Below are 16,487 nucleotides of genomic sequence, written 5' to 3'. Positions count from 1 at the left end.
GAATAAAATGCAATCTTTAAAAGCAGGAGAAAGGGACTATATAAGTCACATAGTTTGTCCACCTTTATGTGTAATCTATTTCTTAGCTGGAGCTTATACAGTTCCCTTTTTCTACAGCATATTGATATTTTGTGATAACACTGCTAAATGGATATCTTATTTTTAATGTTAAACCATCTCATTATTAGAACTTTGCTCATAGCTTCTCTTCCCCCCCCCCCCCCAAAACAAGTAAGCTTTAAACTTTGGTTTTATTTTCTCGCTTCCTTTATTTAGCTTTTACACTATTTCAATAAACACACCCTACATTGGAGGATACTTGTTTTTTATGTCTTCATTCATTCTCAGTCTATGCCCATATTCTTTTCAAAACTCAGCATCTGAATCAGTGTTAAAAACACTATTCAAGTCAGTTGGCAGAGACTTTGTAAAATACTACACAAGCAAATTCAATTAAAAATACAATATATGTATGTTTCTTTGTGTTGCCAATAACACAAAGCTGTCCAAAAATACCTTTCTATCATCTTGAGAATGTAGAGAATATAGACATTGAAAGTTGGTCTTTGAGTTTTCAGAAATGATTGTCAGCCATTACTTCTCTAACTAGCAGCAGTTAGAAGGATTTAGTCATTAAGTCTGCAGCATTATTTTGAGACTGGTCTAAGGCAAGCCTCAAAGTCTCAACATCTGGTTCTGTCCCCCCCACAGGGAATTTCCTCCTTTATAGTAAAGTGTGATTTACACATTTCAGTTGTTCCTAATGTAAGAAGTAATTGTGTGTGTATTTGTGTGTGTGTGTGTGAGAGACAGAGAGAGAGAGGGAGGGAGGGAGGGAGGGAGGGAGGGAGAGAGAGAGAGAGAGAGAGAGAGAGAGAGAGAGAGAGAGAGAGAGAGAGAGAGAGAGAGAGAGAGAGAGAGAGAGAGAGAGAGAGTTTGGGGACTATTAAAAGAGACGGAATATTATATTTCCCCAAAGGACAAATGGAGAAACATGTTCTTAAAGGCAGAAAGCAGTCCCAGTCTGTTGGGGCATTCATAACTTCTGCAGGCAAGCTGTTCCACTAATTAATTGTTCTAACTGTCAGGAAATTTCTCCTCCATTCTAAGTTGCTTCTCTCTCCTTGACTAGTTTTCATCCATTGCTTCTTGTTCTTCCCTCAGGTGCCTTGGAAAATAGTTTGACTTCCTCTTCTTTGTGGCAGCCCTTGAGATATTGGAACACTGCTATCATGTCTCCCCTAGTCCTTCTTTTCATTAAACTAGACATACCCAGTTTCTGCAACCGTTCTTCATATGTTTTAGTCTCCAGTCCTCTAATCATCTTTGTTGCTCTTCTCTGCACTCTTTCTAGAGTATCCACATCTTTTTTACATTGTGGCGACCAAAATTGAATGCAGTATTCAAAGTGTGGCCTTACCAAGACATTATAAAGTGGTGTTAACACTTCATGTGATCTTGAATCTATCCCTTTGTTTATGCAGCCTAGAACTGTCTTGGCTTTTTTGGCAGCTGCTGCACACTGCTGGCTCATATTAAAATGATTGTTCCACTAGGACTCCAAGATCCCTTTCACAGTTACTACTATTGAGCAAGGTACCACCTATACTGTACCTGTGCATTTTGTTTTTCTTGCCTAAATGTACAACCTTACTTTTTTCACCATTGAATTTAATTTTGTTAAATAATGCCCAATGTTCAAGTTTGTCAAAATCCTTCTGTATCTTTAGCCTATCTTCTGGAGTGTTGGCTATTCCTGCCAGCTTGGTGTCATCTGCAAATTTGATGAGTTTCCCATTTATTCCCTAATCCAAATCATTGATGAAGATGTTGAAGAGTACTGGGCCTAAAACAGAGCCTTGGAGTACTCCACTGTATACTTCCCTCCATGTAGATGCAGTTCCATTGAGGACTACACATTGAGTGCGGTTGTCAGCCAGTTATGAATCCATCTGGTGGTGATGCTGTCTAACCCACATTCTTCTACTTTATCTAGTAGTAGGTTATGGTCTACCTCATTAAATGCCTTACTGAAGTCCAGGTAAACTATATTGACAGCACTTCTCTGGTCCACTAATTTTGTCACATTATCAAAGAATACAATAAGATTAGTCTGTCATGATCTGTTTTTGACAAACCAATGTTGGCTTTTGGCTATTACTTTGTTTGTAGGTGTTCACTAATTCATTGCTTGATTATCTTTTCCAGAATCTTTCCTGGTATTGAGATCAGGCTGACAGGTCTGTAGTTTCCTGGATCTATTTTTCCCTTTTTTGAAGATGGGAACCACATCAGCTCTTTTCCAGTTCTCTGGTAGTTCCCTGGTGTTCCAGGATATCTGAAAGATATAGTTCCTTGGTTCTGAGATCTCATCTGCCAGTTCCTTCAGAACCCTAGGGTATAATCCATCCGGTCCTGGTGATTTGAACTTCTCTAGGGTAGACAGGTGCTCACTTACCATTTTCTTTCCTATTTCAACATGTTTCTAATCTGATTTTTGTGGTGTTGTTTTTGATAGGTTGGACTGTTTTATCCCTTTGTGTAAAGACAGATACAAAAAATGAGTTAAATAGTTCTGCTTTCTCCCTGTTGCTTGTCACCTTCTTGTCACTTTCTCCCAGCAATGGACCAATTGTTTCCTTAACTTTTTTCTTGTTTTTAACATGTTGGAAGAAGCTTTTTTTGTTATTTTTTACTTTTGAGGCAATCCTTTCTTCATTGTGAGCCTTAGTTTTCCTCACTTCATCTTTACAGGCTCGGGTTATTTGCTGATATTCTGCCTTAGTTATGTCCCCCTCTTTCCATTTTTTTATACTTAACTTTTTTTGTCTTTCAATTTATCAGAGAGTTCAGAATAGCAAAAGACACCAGGCTTACTACATTGCACAACCCCTGCAGCATTTCAGAAACTGTACAAAAATCTTCACACCCATCAAGTTAATTTTGTCAGCTGTCCCAGAACTGCATGCTGTGGTTCTGTTCATCAATAAACACGAGTCCTTCTTTCCAATCAGCCTCAATTTTATTTCCAGTGCCATTCTCCTGGATTGGAACTGGACTGGATTTTTCTTCCAACACTAATATGCATTTCTTGGTGCCCTTATTTAGGAATTTGTTTTGGAATGAATATTAATCAAACTACTATTTCAGGTATCCTGAAATAAATACACATTACTAATATTAATTATAAACTTTGTTTGAGTAAAATCGGAGGAAAACGTAGATAAATAAAAAATTGGCTACCAATTTTATTCTAGAACCTCTTGTGTGAAGATTGCATATATCATAATAAATTTGCAACATATCAAAATCCCTGTCAACACATTTCCAAATGTATCTCATAATTATAAAACCTTGTATACAGTCTTTACAATGCTAGTTAATGAAATATTTAATGACATTTTGTTGTTGCTATTTAAGTAGGAAAAAGAAAGTAAAAAATGAGGCTTTTAGAATTTGGACAAATTGCTGGAAAAATATAACAGTAATATGAAAAGCAAAATCCAAATATAGATTCACCTGCACATATTATCCAGACTTATGGCAGAATTAAATATTTTATTATGAACAAAATATATGCAGAAGGTGAGGAACATCCATAAGGGAGGGATATATTATGCTATGAGAAGATATTCACAATGTTATCTGTTCCTACTATACCGTCACTTAGGGAATCACATATATAGGTTCAGCTGCAAAAACCATTTTAATAAATCAGCAATTAATTAATGACTGTTCTATCACAGCCATCAGCATTTATGTAGGATCACATTCACCCTTCTCTCACTGAAGATATACCAGCAACGTATTTTTATTTTGCTTTACTGATCAGAGTCTTACATTTTGCTTTATGGCTATGCATTAATAATGAAAATATACATTTTTCTTTGAAGGCATTTTGCTTCTCATCCAAGAAGCTTCAGCTCTGAAGTCTGAAGAAACTTCTTGGGAATGAGAAGTGAAACATCTTGAAAGAAAAACAAGAAAGTCCAGTTGCCTCTTGAAAAAGCATCTATGTGTCATTTCAACTTTCTTTCCTTTCATCCTTAATCTCCAGAGCTGTAAAGCCTACAAACTTGACATTTGTCATGTACGTATGTTCCTCTTGGCTTCTAGGTGCTTGCTAAGAAATTTTTTTCCAAAATGACCATCAGATCATTAGTATTTCTTATATTATTACCAACACATTCTGATGCTGGAGTTAGACATTCTACTCCTCCTCTCCACCTGAAAAGAACTCTGTTCCAACTGCCACTTGGGTGTGAGCAAGTGCATGACTCATCTGGCCTGCAGGCTGGGAGTTTAGACATTCTATTCCCCCTCCTCACCTGAAAAACACTCTGATGCTAAAGAGTTAGACTGAGGGAGAGAAGAGGAGACGAGAGGCCGATTGTAACTACTCATTAATTTTCAAGCTGTGTTGATTTATCAAGCCTGATCACATAATTTCGTAGCAGAGCACAGTTATCCAGCTAGTTATCTATAGGTTAGGTAATAGAAAAAAAGTATCTAGTTAAAATACTAATTATAAAAGTACCATAGCTGTAGAATTCTGAATGTAAATATATATTTATTACTCTATTAAGTTAATATATATTTATCACTCTATTAAGTAAGCATATATTCATTAGTCTGTTGAGTAAATATACATGTATTAATGAGTTTATGTGAATATAAATGAATATAAATAAAAACATAGGTTGGTCAATTACAAATAAAATATAATTGAGAAATAAAACCTAGATGCAGTGTAAGGGACCAAACCGAATAGAATAAGTTATACACTAATAAAATCAGAAAAAAAGAGTTTCTGTACAGCCCAAAGACAGATGAAAGAAATTTGCAACTCTCTTGGGAATGTTGGTGATCTAGTCTGACAGCAAAGAACAAATAAGATTGTCCTCAAGAGAAAATATAGTTTTATTGACACAGAGAAGGATAAATTGTTATGAACAGACCACAAAAGTAATGCAAGATACATGTCTCAGGTTCCCTCATTACAAAGGAACTGATTCCTTCTGCAAAAAGTGATTACATTATCCCTCCAATATTGCAGAAGACAAGACATTAAAACTGGCACTTTAAAAGTAAACTCTTATTAAAGAATGAATAGCACGCTCTCCTTACTCTACTTGTATTTACTCTTCTGATTTAGTTGATTTATTGACATCCCTTCAGACTGTCCGTTTCCCAAAGTTTCTCACCAAACCAAAATGCTATCTTGGATTAGAGGAGGAGGGGAGAAGAGCACAAAATGATCCAAAAATCCAATCCTTAAAATTTAATTCGTATTTCAAATTAAACCACCCACTCACAGCTTTGCACAGCTGTGCCATGTACTTTTTAAGGGTTATCTAGAGTTTTGGATCGAATACCCAATGATGCTTTGGAGCACATGGAGTTGTAAATGGAGCACTTGCCTGCAGTGCTTACACAAAGCAAGTATGTGATTGTTTTGGCTCTTTCTACATCCACAATGTCCCCCTGAAGAGTTGCAAAGTTCGATTGATGACTTCTGAGGACACTATTCTATTGCCTAATCATGATCTCCATCCTGCATCATAAAAAAGTATATTTAAATTCATTTTACACACACTGTGACCCATCCAATGTTTAGCAGATGCAGATAACTTGAAAGAAGAGGGATTGTCTTCTAAATTCTATGAGATAGAATGAATAGATCATTACATAAGACATTCAGGTTTATTCAATTATCCTTTTCCTGCACACACAATGTACAAAGAATACAATGCAACAATTACATTCATTTCAGAAATGAACTCAATTGTCCCTTATATTCAATATTTGGAATACAAATTAACATGGTGTTCAATAAATTGAATAAGCAATGCAATGTCTATTTCCCAACAATTAATTATTTTACAATGCAAACAACATTATAAAACGTAGCTATATAAAAACCCACAGCTCATTTACCAATCAGCATATCTGTTATTGCATGATTCCTAGTTATATTGTGATTGTGCATCACCGCTATATTTATAGAGATGTTATGGACATATATAATGAATATTATTCCTTCGGTTCTCCTTGTAGCAATAATTATACCCCAAGTTTGAATTCTTGAATTCAGTTGGATTACTGCAATAAGATTATATTACTTCTTCTGTGCTAGAACATAACATGTAATGCTGCTGAAAATGAAAGACAAAGGAGAATTAGAACTTGGAATTTCTTAATAGAACAATAATGCACAGCATCTTATTAACAGCTACTGACTTTTTTCACACTTCGCTGGTTGCCACACTCTTCTATCTAACTTTATAACAATGATCTCCCTTTGAATTGCTGGGTTTATAGCGTACAAAATGGTACTCTTATCTCCAATTTTTACATTAATTCTAAAACTACATATAATAAAATGCTATTTGTAGGAACATCTGAGGACCCCGAGAACCCAGATAAGTAATCATTAACTAGAGGTTTTTTTAACTTCCCTTCTCCCCTCCCCCAACCCAAAGATGCATATGTTTAGTTCAAGCCATATGGAGAATGTATACTACGAAACCTGAATAACAAGGATTTATTGCCTGGTGATTGCATGTCAGATGTGGGAATTTAGTTTAATTCTTCATGGAACTACACTTTATAACAATAAGCATTCTTAAATTCCCAGATTGTTACTTAACACATAAATGCTTCAGAGATTTTAATTCTTTACTGTTTGCATTTACATTTTGACCTAACACTAAGATGTGAATGAAGATGTTTAGATTTTAAGGAAGTTTTTAAATATACTTTTTGAAGTCTTTCCTCAAATGTGTGTGTGTGTGTGTGTGTGTGTGTGTGAGAGAGAGAGAGAGAGAGAGAGAGAGAGAGAGAGAGAGAGAGAGAGTGTCAGAGTGAGTGTGAGTGTGAGAGAGAGAGAGAGAGAGACACAGAGAGAGACAGAGAGAGAGAGAGAGAGTGGGAACCAGCTCAGCTTCTTGATTAACTGAGGAGCCACAGAAAGGTCTAGGACAATTTGGTGTGGCCAACACTTTGTGTGATAATTTGTCATGAGAGAAAAGTTACATTAATATTTAAGAAATATGGAATAGAATCATTAAAGCAGTGGGTCTCAACTTTCCTAATGCCACAACCCTTTAATACAGTTCCTCATGTTGTGGTGACCTCCAACCATAAGATTATTTTATGTTTTTTGTATTTTTTTAAAAAAAATATGTGCTTTTCAATGGTCGTATGCGACTCCTGTGAAAGGGTCATTTGACCCCCAAAGGGGTCCTGACCCACAGGTTGAGAACCACTGCATTAAAGGAGGAAGGGACAAAATGAAATGTGAAAGACAAAAATTAATATAATTTTTAAAATTAAATACTTAAAATTGAATTGTCCTACAGCGAGTTGTCTTGCTGTGAATTGGCCATGCCCAGTTGGCCATGGTGGGTTGGTCATAGTGAGTTGGCCATGGCACGTTGGCCACACACCAAGTTGTCCCTTTCCAGCTACATAAATCTATCCATAGTGTTGTGACATTGTAATGCCGAGTAATGGATTTGGATGGGTTTAAGTTCATCTTCGATCTTCAGTGAGTAGCTAAAGACAGGGATGGGAGTAGGTAATTTGTCACCTTTTAAACTTTCCAAAATAAAAATTGAAACGTTAGGTTTGGCTAGAAATATTTTTTAAAACAAAAGGTCCTATTTGTATCCTCAACATTATATCTTCCGAATCCACTGGGAAAAAAATCCACTTTGTGTTTAAATTTTGTGGCACTATTCTGGGGTAATACAAACAAGATTCTGAGTGCTACATGTAGGTTGTGGATTATGGGTTGCCTCTCTCTAATTTAGGACTTAAATGGAACAAAGCTAAATAGTGTACATCATTCAGAAACAGACCCCAACTCAGATGTTTAAATGTAGAGTCTTGTCAAAGAAAATTTTATAGCAGTGCAATGATTAATTACCTCAGATCTTTTGCTCCCACCCACATATAGTAAAGATTTCTTCAAACTGAACTCAATTCCTATATGAATTTAGAGACATATCTACATAATTTGCATACGATTGACTTCTTTCAGGATGTTTTTTTTTTTTTTTTTACAATTTCCAATTCAAGTCCACAGCCATGATATTATGTCCAAGTTTTCAATCCAGGAATTAAACAGACCGAGATCTACTTACCTTGCAATCTATATAAAGGTAAAGGTAAAGATTCCCCTCACACATATGTGCTAGTCATTCCCAATTCTAGGAGGTGGTGCTCATCTCCATTTCAAAGCCGAAGAGCCAGTGCTGTCCGAAGACGTCTCTGTGGTCATATGGCTTGCATGACTAAACGCTGAAAGTGCAAGGAACGCTGTTACTTTCCCACCAAAGGTGGTTCCTATTTTTCTACTTGCAATTTTACATGCCTTCGAACTGCTAGTTTGGCAGAAGCTAGGAAAAGTAATGGGAACTCACTCTGTTACACAGTGCTAGGGGTTCAAACCGCCAAACTGCCAACCTTTCTGATCAACAAGATCAGTGTCTTAGCCACTGAGCCACCACATCCCTATTGCAATCTGTATAAAGTTAGCCAATTGCTGTCTCCTTCTGAAACACGCATATGAGCATTCTCACAACTGAGCCTGATATACATTAAAGTTCAGAAAGTTCCCCAAGTTTGTTTTGACAAATACTGTACATACATTCATGGGAAAATGAGCATTTATGATCAGAAAGGAAAACAGCTGAGTTATTTTGTAACAGAAGAACGGACACCATCATTCTAAATATCCAAATGCATTAAACTGTGTGAGGATTTTTTCCCCCAAGCTCAACTGTGAAGGAGTGCAAAGTTGTACGTGGAACACCAAACACATCACTTTGCGGTGGCACCTTTCATACACTACTTCCTATCATTTGATACATAACAGATTAATCTGGAATGAGCTCTGTTTCTGCTTCAGTGAGCCTTGCTTCTTGCACTGATGGACTGACAAGCAATTGCAGCCATTGTCAGCCAAGGTTTAACAGAGCCTATATCAATCTCTGGAGGTACGGCAGAAGGTCAGCCTCTTCAGCAGCAAGGCAAAGGGTATGCTGGAAGGGGCTTTCCTTCAACTTCAGTGAATACAATGACTGCAGATGAGCCGGAGTATTTCCTGGCTCTGTAACAAGTGACTGCCAAATTGCCACAAGCATTCCCACGTGAGCAAGCAGAGGTGACTTTAGGAGCAAGTGCAGGACATTTCCATAATGCAGTAAGATTCAGTGATGTCAAGTCTTTGCTTTATTCCAATTTGTCTGTAATTATAATTACTAAACTGATAGAAATAGGGACATCAGCCCAATAAGTAAGAGTAGAATCAATATCAGTTACAGAAATCTGTATTGGAAAAGAGCTTTTTAAGGTCATTATGCTGTAATGCCTTTAAGTGTGCTCTTTATGGAATTTGGTCTACGATAAGTGGTTTCAAAATATATCTGAAGAAAAAAAATACCCCTAGGGATTAATATTCCATTTCTACAAATGCCATTTCCCCTAATGTTTCTTTGTAATGCAAATGAACAAGATTAGGATTAATTGCTCAGAAGGACTGGGAAGGAATTAGGCCTGATTGTATCCAATATATCAATACAGATCCAGATGGGCAATAAAATTATTTTCTACAGAATATGCTTTGAAGGTGATAGTGACAGAAAAGCATGTAGAGAGAAAGCAAGAGTTGGAGAACGGAAAATATTTAAATATGTAAATATAATAAGATTCTGAGCAAATACCAAGAGGAGAGATAATAATAAAGTTCACAGATTTCTTCGAATAGCTGGCTGGTTGCAATTTCCTATCGATCATTTGCACCCCAGAAAATATCTTCCTTGCTTTGAATTATCTTTTGAAATACTCCCATATTCAAATAGCCCTTCTGAATCCACTGGAAAAAAATTCCACCTTGTGTTTAACTTTTGTGGCACTGTTCTGGGGTGATGCAAACAAGATTCTGAGTGCTACATGTAAATTGTGGATTATGGGTTTTCCCTCTCTAATTTAGGTCTTAAATAGAAATTCATAGAACAAAGCTGAAGAGTGTACCTCATTCAAAAACAGACCCCAACTCAAATGTTTAAATGTAGAGTCTTGTCAAAGAAAATTTTATAGCAGTGCATTGATTAATTACCTCAGATCTTTTGCTCCAACCCACATATAGTAAACATTTCTTCAAACCGAACTCAATTCCTATATGAATTTAGGGACATATCTGCATAATTTGCATGCCATTGACTTCTTTCAGGATTTTTTTTTTTTTTTTTTTTTTACAATTTCCAATTCAAGCCCACTCTTTCTCGGGGATTTTATAAAGTATGTGAAATTGTAGGGATTTATTTCTGGGGGCAGGGCAGTTGTGACAACTCAATTTGATTTGTGATTTGAATGTTAACATGGGGTGGGTTTTTTTAATGCTGTATGTTCATTTTATGATGTATGCTTTTAGTTTTAATCCTGATTGTGCATCTCTCTGCTTTTTATCCAAATCACAGATTAGGAGAGTTGCATACCACCCAGTTAGCTGATTGGACCTACCTATAAGCCCTGAAAGTAAGTCAGTAAGTAAGGAAAAAAATCCGTATTCTAAAAATGTGCACCTATTCATATCACCCTTGAAGAGGATGTGACAAGCACTGAATGGTAGGAGGCATTCTGACTGCACACAGACTCAAGGATGGAAGGCATCTTCCTGTTGAATATGTGAATTCAAGAAAAATACAAATAAAGACTGCAGCAGCAGTGGGTTTACCCACTTAAACACTTGCAATGCAACCACTTGTATTTCTTCTATTAAGGAGCTGGCCCTGATGGGACATTATTTTGTATTCAGCATTAAGTGTGGAGCTCTTTCCCTATTTCTGCCAAAGCATATGAGGATTAATTAGGTAATATCTATAATGATTTTCGAAGAGAGTCTAAGACCGGCATGGCATATTTAGAAGTGAAGATCAATAAGTCAGTTGTGTTTAGAGTATTGCAATTGTCCAAGTTTATGTTGTTTATTCCGTGGAAAATGGAGAAGTTCTGAAAGAACTCCCAGGCAGATAGAGGCTGTGGGTGTAACACAAATCTGACATTTTCTCAGCTCTTTGGCATTTTGTCTTTTTATATATATCATCTCCATGACTACAGAACTAACATTTAAAATAATTCCAATGTAAATCTGACAGCAGCACTTTGATGTGCTGAGTATCATGTAATTAAGTAAGAAAAGGCTGTTGATTGAGAAGGTTAGCACTGCTTTGCGAAGGATTACAGTACATTTCATGATTAACAATCAGAAAGCTCTCATTTCAAGCCTCTGTCTAATTTAGCAGGCTGGGGATCAGAGAAGAACATAAGAAACTGCAGCCTGAAAGCTACGTGGTGGGCGGGAGGGAAAAAAAGTAATTTTCACCATTTCCCACATTCAAGATGTTTATCATGAGCCTGGCTCATTTGCAGCAGTCCTTGACTTCGGAGATTAAGTTGGAATTCAGACTGTTTATATTCTGAGAACTACCCAAAGGGAACCATCTGATATGTTGATCAGACTTCTTGTAATTTTCTGAATCTCCCTAGGCAGGTTGTAATTATAAAAGAGAATGGCACAGAATCAAATCATTCTAGAACTATGTACATATTTGTTAATGATCCAATGTTGAGCCATTCTCGTTGCAATCCTAAAATTATAGGTTGTTTGTGCCCAGGAAGGCCAAGGAGGACTTCCTGACAACTAAACATATTACGACAAGTGGACCAGATTAAAGCGTAATGTATAGAAAGTCGCACGGTATTACAATTTATTTGCATAATGAAGGGACAGGGGTTTAATGAGGCAAGGTTTGATGTTTGAGTGAATATATTTTGGTGTCAGAAAATGTGGAAACATTAATTACAGTTCACAAAAAGCTCCGACAGGAGTTCATACAAGCTTATGTGCAACTCATACCAATATAAACATGGTTATGATAATCTTCTGTCATGTTCTGTCACTTGTCTTTTCCTGATGCCACATTTATTTATTAAAAATCAACTTCTAAGGTCTGCAATGGACACAGTGGTAATAATGTCAAGATGTAAGAAGATGGAGGCAAACCAATAGAGGTAGTCCTCGACTTACAACAGCTCATTTAAGTGACCTTCCAAAGTTACAACAGCACTGGAAAAAGTGACATGACCATTTTTCACCGTTAACCTATGCAGCATCCTCATATCAAATGATCAAAATTCAGATGCTTTGCCATTGGTTCATATTTATGACTATTGTTGTGTTCCAAGGACACATGTTTCATATGATCAACTTTTGTAATTTTGTGACAAGGAAACTCAATGAGGAAACCAGCTTCACTGAACAACCAAGTTACTAACCTATCAACTGCTTTGATTCACTTAATAACTGTGGCAAGAAAGGTCGTAGGTAGGGCAAAATGTACTTAACAAATGTGTCAGGGTTCCAAGTAATAGACCTATAGCAAGCAGAACTCCGAAGCAGATGAATTCCTCAAAGAATAGCTTTATTGGACATATCATATTGGCACAAATCTGGTGAAAAATGACTCTGAAGGTTCCCAGGGTTTTCACCTAATTAAAAGATAAAGTTTTCCCTCAACCCCAAAAAATCAGTCACATGGTCCAATCAAGATGCTCTCTGGTTGCCTGGTGATCTCTCTCCTCCTTCTACAGTTCAGATGTGAGAATGTCCTTGGTTCCAAGAGAAAGTATTTTATTTTGGCTGCAAAACCCCAGCTATCTCTAATCCCCACTCCCTATCCCTCAGCTCCAATGTGGCAACACTAAAGCTACAAGATGGCTCCAGTAAGGTCAGCTTCAGGGTTGACAAAATGTCTCATTTAATAACAGAACTTTATTGTGGTCATAAGTCAAGGACTACCTGACTTGTTCCTCTTTTTGGTGAGGTTGAAAGTATTGAAGTGACATCAATATGTTAAACCTTACATGGAGTCATGTGGAACCTCTCCCTCCCCCTCCCCGCTTTCATATTTAGCCATCAAAATTTAGTAGGGTAAAGTTCAATGCATTCAGATTGGACTGGAGGCTTGCATGCTACCAGTGGGCTGAAAGACACTAGTGATCCTTGCAGCTACTGGAAATAGGTCTTTATTGGCAGACTCATAGTACTAGAGAAAATAATCTCCCGCGTTGACCCCAATAACCTAGGATTTCTAGAGCAGCTACAATTTTGGCCTAGGTTTTGTATATGAACAAATGCATTGGGTTTCCGGGGATCCAGAAACCTTTTCTCTCTCTTGGGAATGGTTCTACAGCAGCTATCACAAGTAGGTACAGGGGTATCTACACGGGGAGCAAATAACCAAGACAACCATAAAAGGAGTGTAGTTGTAATCACATGGCAGTGGGGGGCCATTTTGTTTTTTAACCTCTACTCCAGGGGTGGGTTTCAACCGGTTCGCGGTGGTCCCTGCGAACCGGTTGGTCAGCGAACCCGGAAGTAAGTAACTTCTTGGAACGGCGAAGGGTCCACCCGCTGGCCCGCACTCCTTACCCGGTTTTGACAAGTTCTGCGCTTCCACACATGCGCAGGACGCATACAGCGCCTGCGCGATCCTCCAGGAGCAGCTGGAGCATCGCACAGACGCTAGTACGCATGCGTGCACCGCGTGCATGCACGAGGATGCCACCGGCCCTGTTCCAACCGAACTGGTTGGAACGGGGCAAGAAACCCACCCCTGCTCTACTCTCCCTATCTGTAGACACTCCGGATTAGGAGCATTTTGTTAGTTAATGGGAATACAACTTCTGTACAAGTATGGAAAAGATTGTATCATTACATACCATGAAAATTATAGGTAGTCTTTCTCAAGCCAACAAATCATAGAAAATTTGTAAGAGAAAAAACCATCAACCATTCCATTCCAGAGCAGATGTTCCATTCCAAATCTATTAAACTAGAACAGATTTTTCACACCCTACAATTTTATTTTCTGGTAGTTTGTGCCCCCTGCTTCCTAGTCTATCTTAAATCACTAAGATGATTAATTATTTCCTTGTTTCTGATCCTAGGTTAAATATATGAAATTGTTCATGTAACCCCCATTAACTTTTTCTCTTAGCTATAGGTATCCATCCAGTTTTTTGCATAGCTTCCTGACCCTTTGTGCCTCTTCTGTATGATGAAGGTTCCCTCGTTTAATTAATCTATCTCACTTGAATTGTCACTTTTCCTTCAGTGAGCAGAGTTTATAGAGCAACTACGCAAAGCCTGTTCCTTGGTACACTGTATTGGCTGATTCAGAAAGATGTGCTAAGAAGATTTGCTGCTTGATGATGAATTCCCAGATTCCTCATTTCCTTTGTGGATCACTTGGTTAAGCTTTCCTGAACACAGTATCCGCAACACAGAACTTCAAGTGCAATCCTGTTGACTAGGGCATAATAGTTTATCATTTCACTCTTTTAAAAATTCCACTGTGTTGCTAAAGAGATATTGCCTTTGGTTAATGGCATGGTGCAATTTTTCCTGTATTATTTTGGCCTCTTGCAATGGTTCATTATTTCATACAAAGTCTGGCAGTGCCTCCTCACCAGATTAATTGCTCTTGCACATAGCACATTAGGAACTTCCTGATTAGAAAGTGACATGATATTAAACTTCTTGGTCATCCATAAAAATTAAAAAGGGCACAGAATAAACAATGAAGATAAACTGGCATAGAAGAAAGTTACAAGTGTAAAAGAGGTACGCCAAATATGTTTGTCAAATATATGGAACAGTTCAGTTTTTCTTTGGATATTTAACTGATGCAGTCAAAGCCTACTGAATATGTCTGTCAAATACCTCTGCATGAATATGAATATTACTTTATAACAGTCCCTGGTCACATAAAAGAGTTGTTCAAGCAAGTATGAGTACAACAGTCATATATATGGGTGTGCTTTGAATGCACAAGAGCACAGGGAATGAGATTATCACCCTCCTTCCCTCTGCATATTATTAACCTTCATATGCTAAAGAATGCATAGATTATACTTCTCTACCCATGTGCCTGCTGAAGCTTGCACGCTTAAAGAAATTAAATGCTTATTCAAGAAAAGAATATTTTACTACCATAATCCTAACTTCATATTGGTGACCCCTCCTTTAAAAACAAAGGATTCTTTCTTTTGGAATCCAGGAAATACCTGAAAATATAATTGCTATATTCAAAAGCCGCTATCACTGAATTTTAGCTCCTGGACAGCTGTAATGATTGTTTATGAAGTCCAGCTTCTGAGTTTCCCAGAATTCTCTTCTGATGCATGATGGATTTTGACTTGAGACCAGAGGACTATTCTTATGCTTCATTATATCTTTTTAAGGCTCAAGGAATGTGGAATGCCTTGAAGCAATAGAAAAATTGGGAGTCTTATGAAGTGAGAAACAGCTGTCCTTTTCTTTCAGAAGAAACTAAAAATCTCATTCAGGCTCATGTGGTCAATCATAAAGCAACCATCAGTTTCTCTAGCAAGATTTAGCATTGAATGAGAATAACTTAATTTGTTCATGTTTTGCCTCCAGTCTCCTTTGCCTTCTGATATGTGACACTTTCTCCAGAAGGCCCAATTTCATTGTTCCATAATTGCTGATGGCTTTAGGTACCACAGACACTCCTCATTTAGTCTTCTATTTTGTAACATTTGCTGCCAAATGGCCAGAGAAAGGTGACTTTTTAGTGTCTTCCATTTCTCTCTGGGAAAGAGATAATGTTGAAGTGTAAATTGAGGAGGAAAAAGAAAATTAACATTGAGATAAAAACAATAAAATAGTCATTGGAACACTGCAAGGGTATTTTACCACATCATCCCCACAGTGGTTGTTTCAGTTCAGCTATTTTTAACTGATAGGTTCATTTTGGGATATCATTTAAGACTGCAGGTGACAAACTGCTTAAGCAGTAGAAATAGCTTAAATGGTTCAATCTTGATACAGTGATTTACTTTTTAAAAAATGTTTACCCAGCAGTGTGTCCCAGTATATGAAATAAATTGCAATGCCTGCTTTTCTACAACAGTTATGGGTTTCGCATAGCTATGAGATGTAAGGTATAAATAAGTATAAGCAAGAGATACCTCATGTGCTTAATTAAAATAAACTTACTATTTTCTTAAGATTTATTTTGGTTCCTTTGCATGTCATGTTTCCTCCAAACATCTGAGCACAGGATATGCACGTTTTGTTCTTTTTTATCTTATAAAAAGTCCTGGGAGATATGAAAAGTTGAAATATAGCAATGAACAGGGACGCACAAAACATTTCTCTCTTCTACAGACAAGTCGGGTAACTCTTTTGATAATAGTTTGTAATCGTAATAGATACTTCAGTGGGAAATTAGTAATTTCAAGAATGTTTCCCAAAATGTACATTTGTGCAAATGTTTCTACAATTTGGTTGTTAAAAAGCATTAAGCATGAATTACTACCCCATCTCCTTTGATGGCCTTGAGATGAAAAACATTGGAAAAAGACCAATACTTCTGTTGAACAGTGTGCCATCC

This window comes from Thamnophis elegans, chromosome 2 (assembly GCF_009769535.1).
Source record: "Thamnophis elegans isolate rThaEle1 chromosome 2, rThaEle1.pri, whole genome shotgun sequence".
Taxonomy (NCBI): Eukaryota; Metazoa; Chordata; class Lepidosauria; order Squamata; family Colubridae; genus Thamnophis; species Thamnophis elegans.
The sequence above is the reverse complement of the archived record's forward strand: the minus strand, read 5'-3'. Positions refer to the sequence as shown.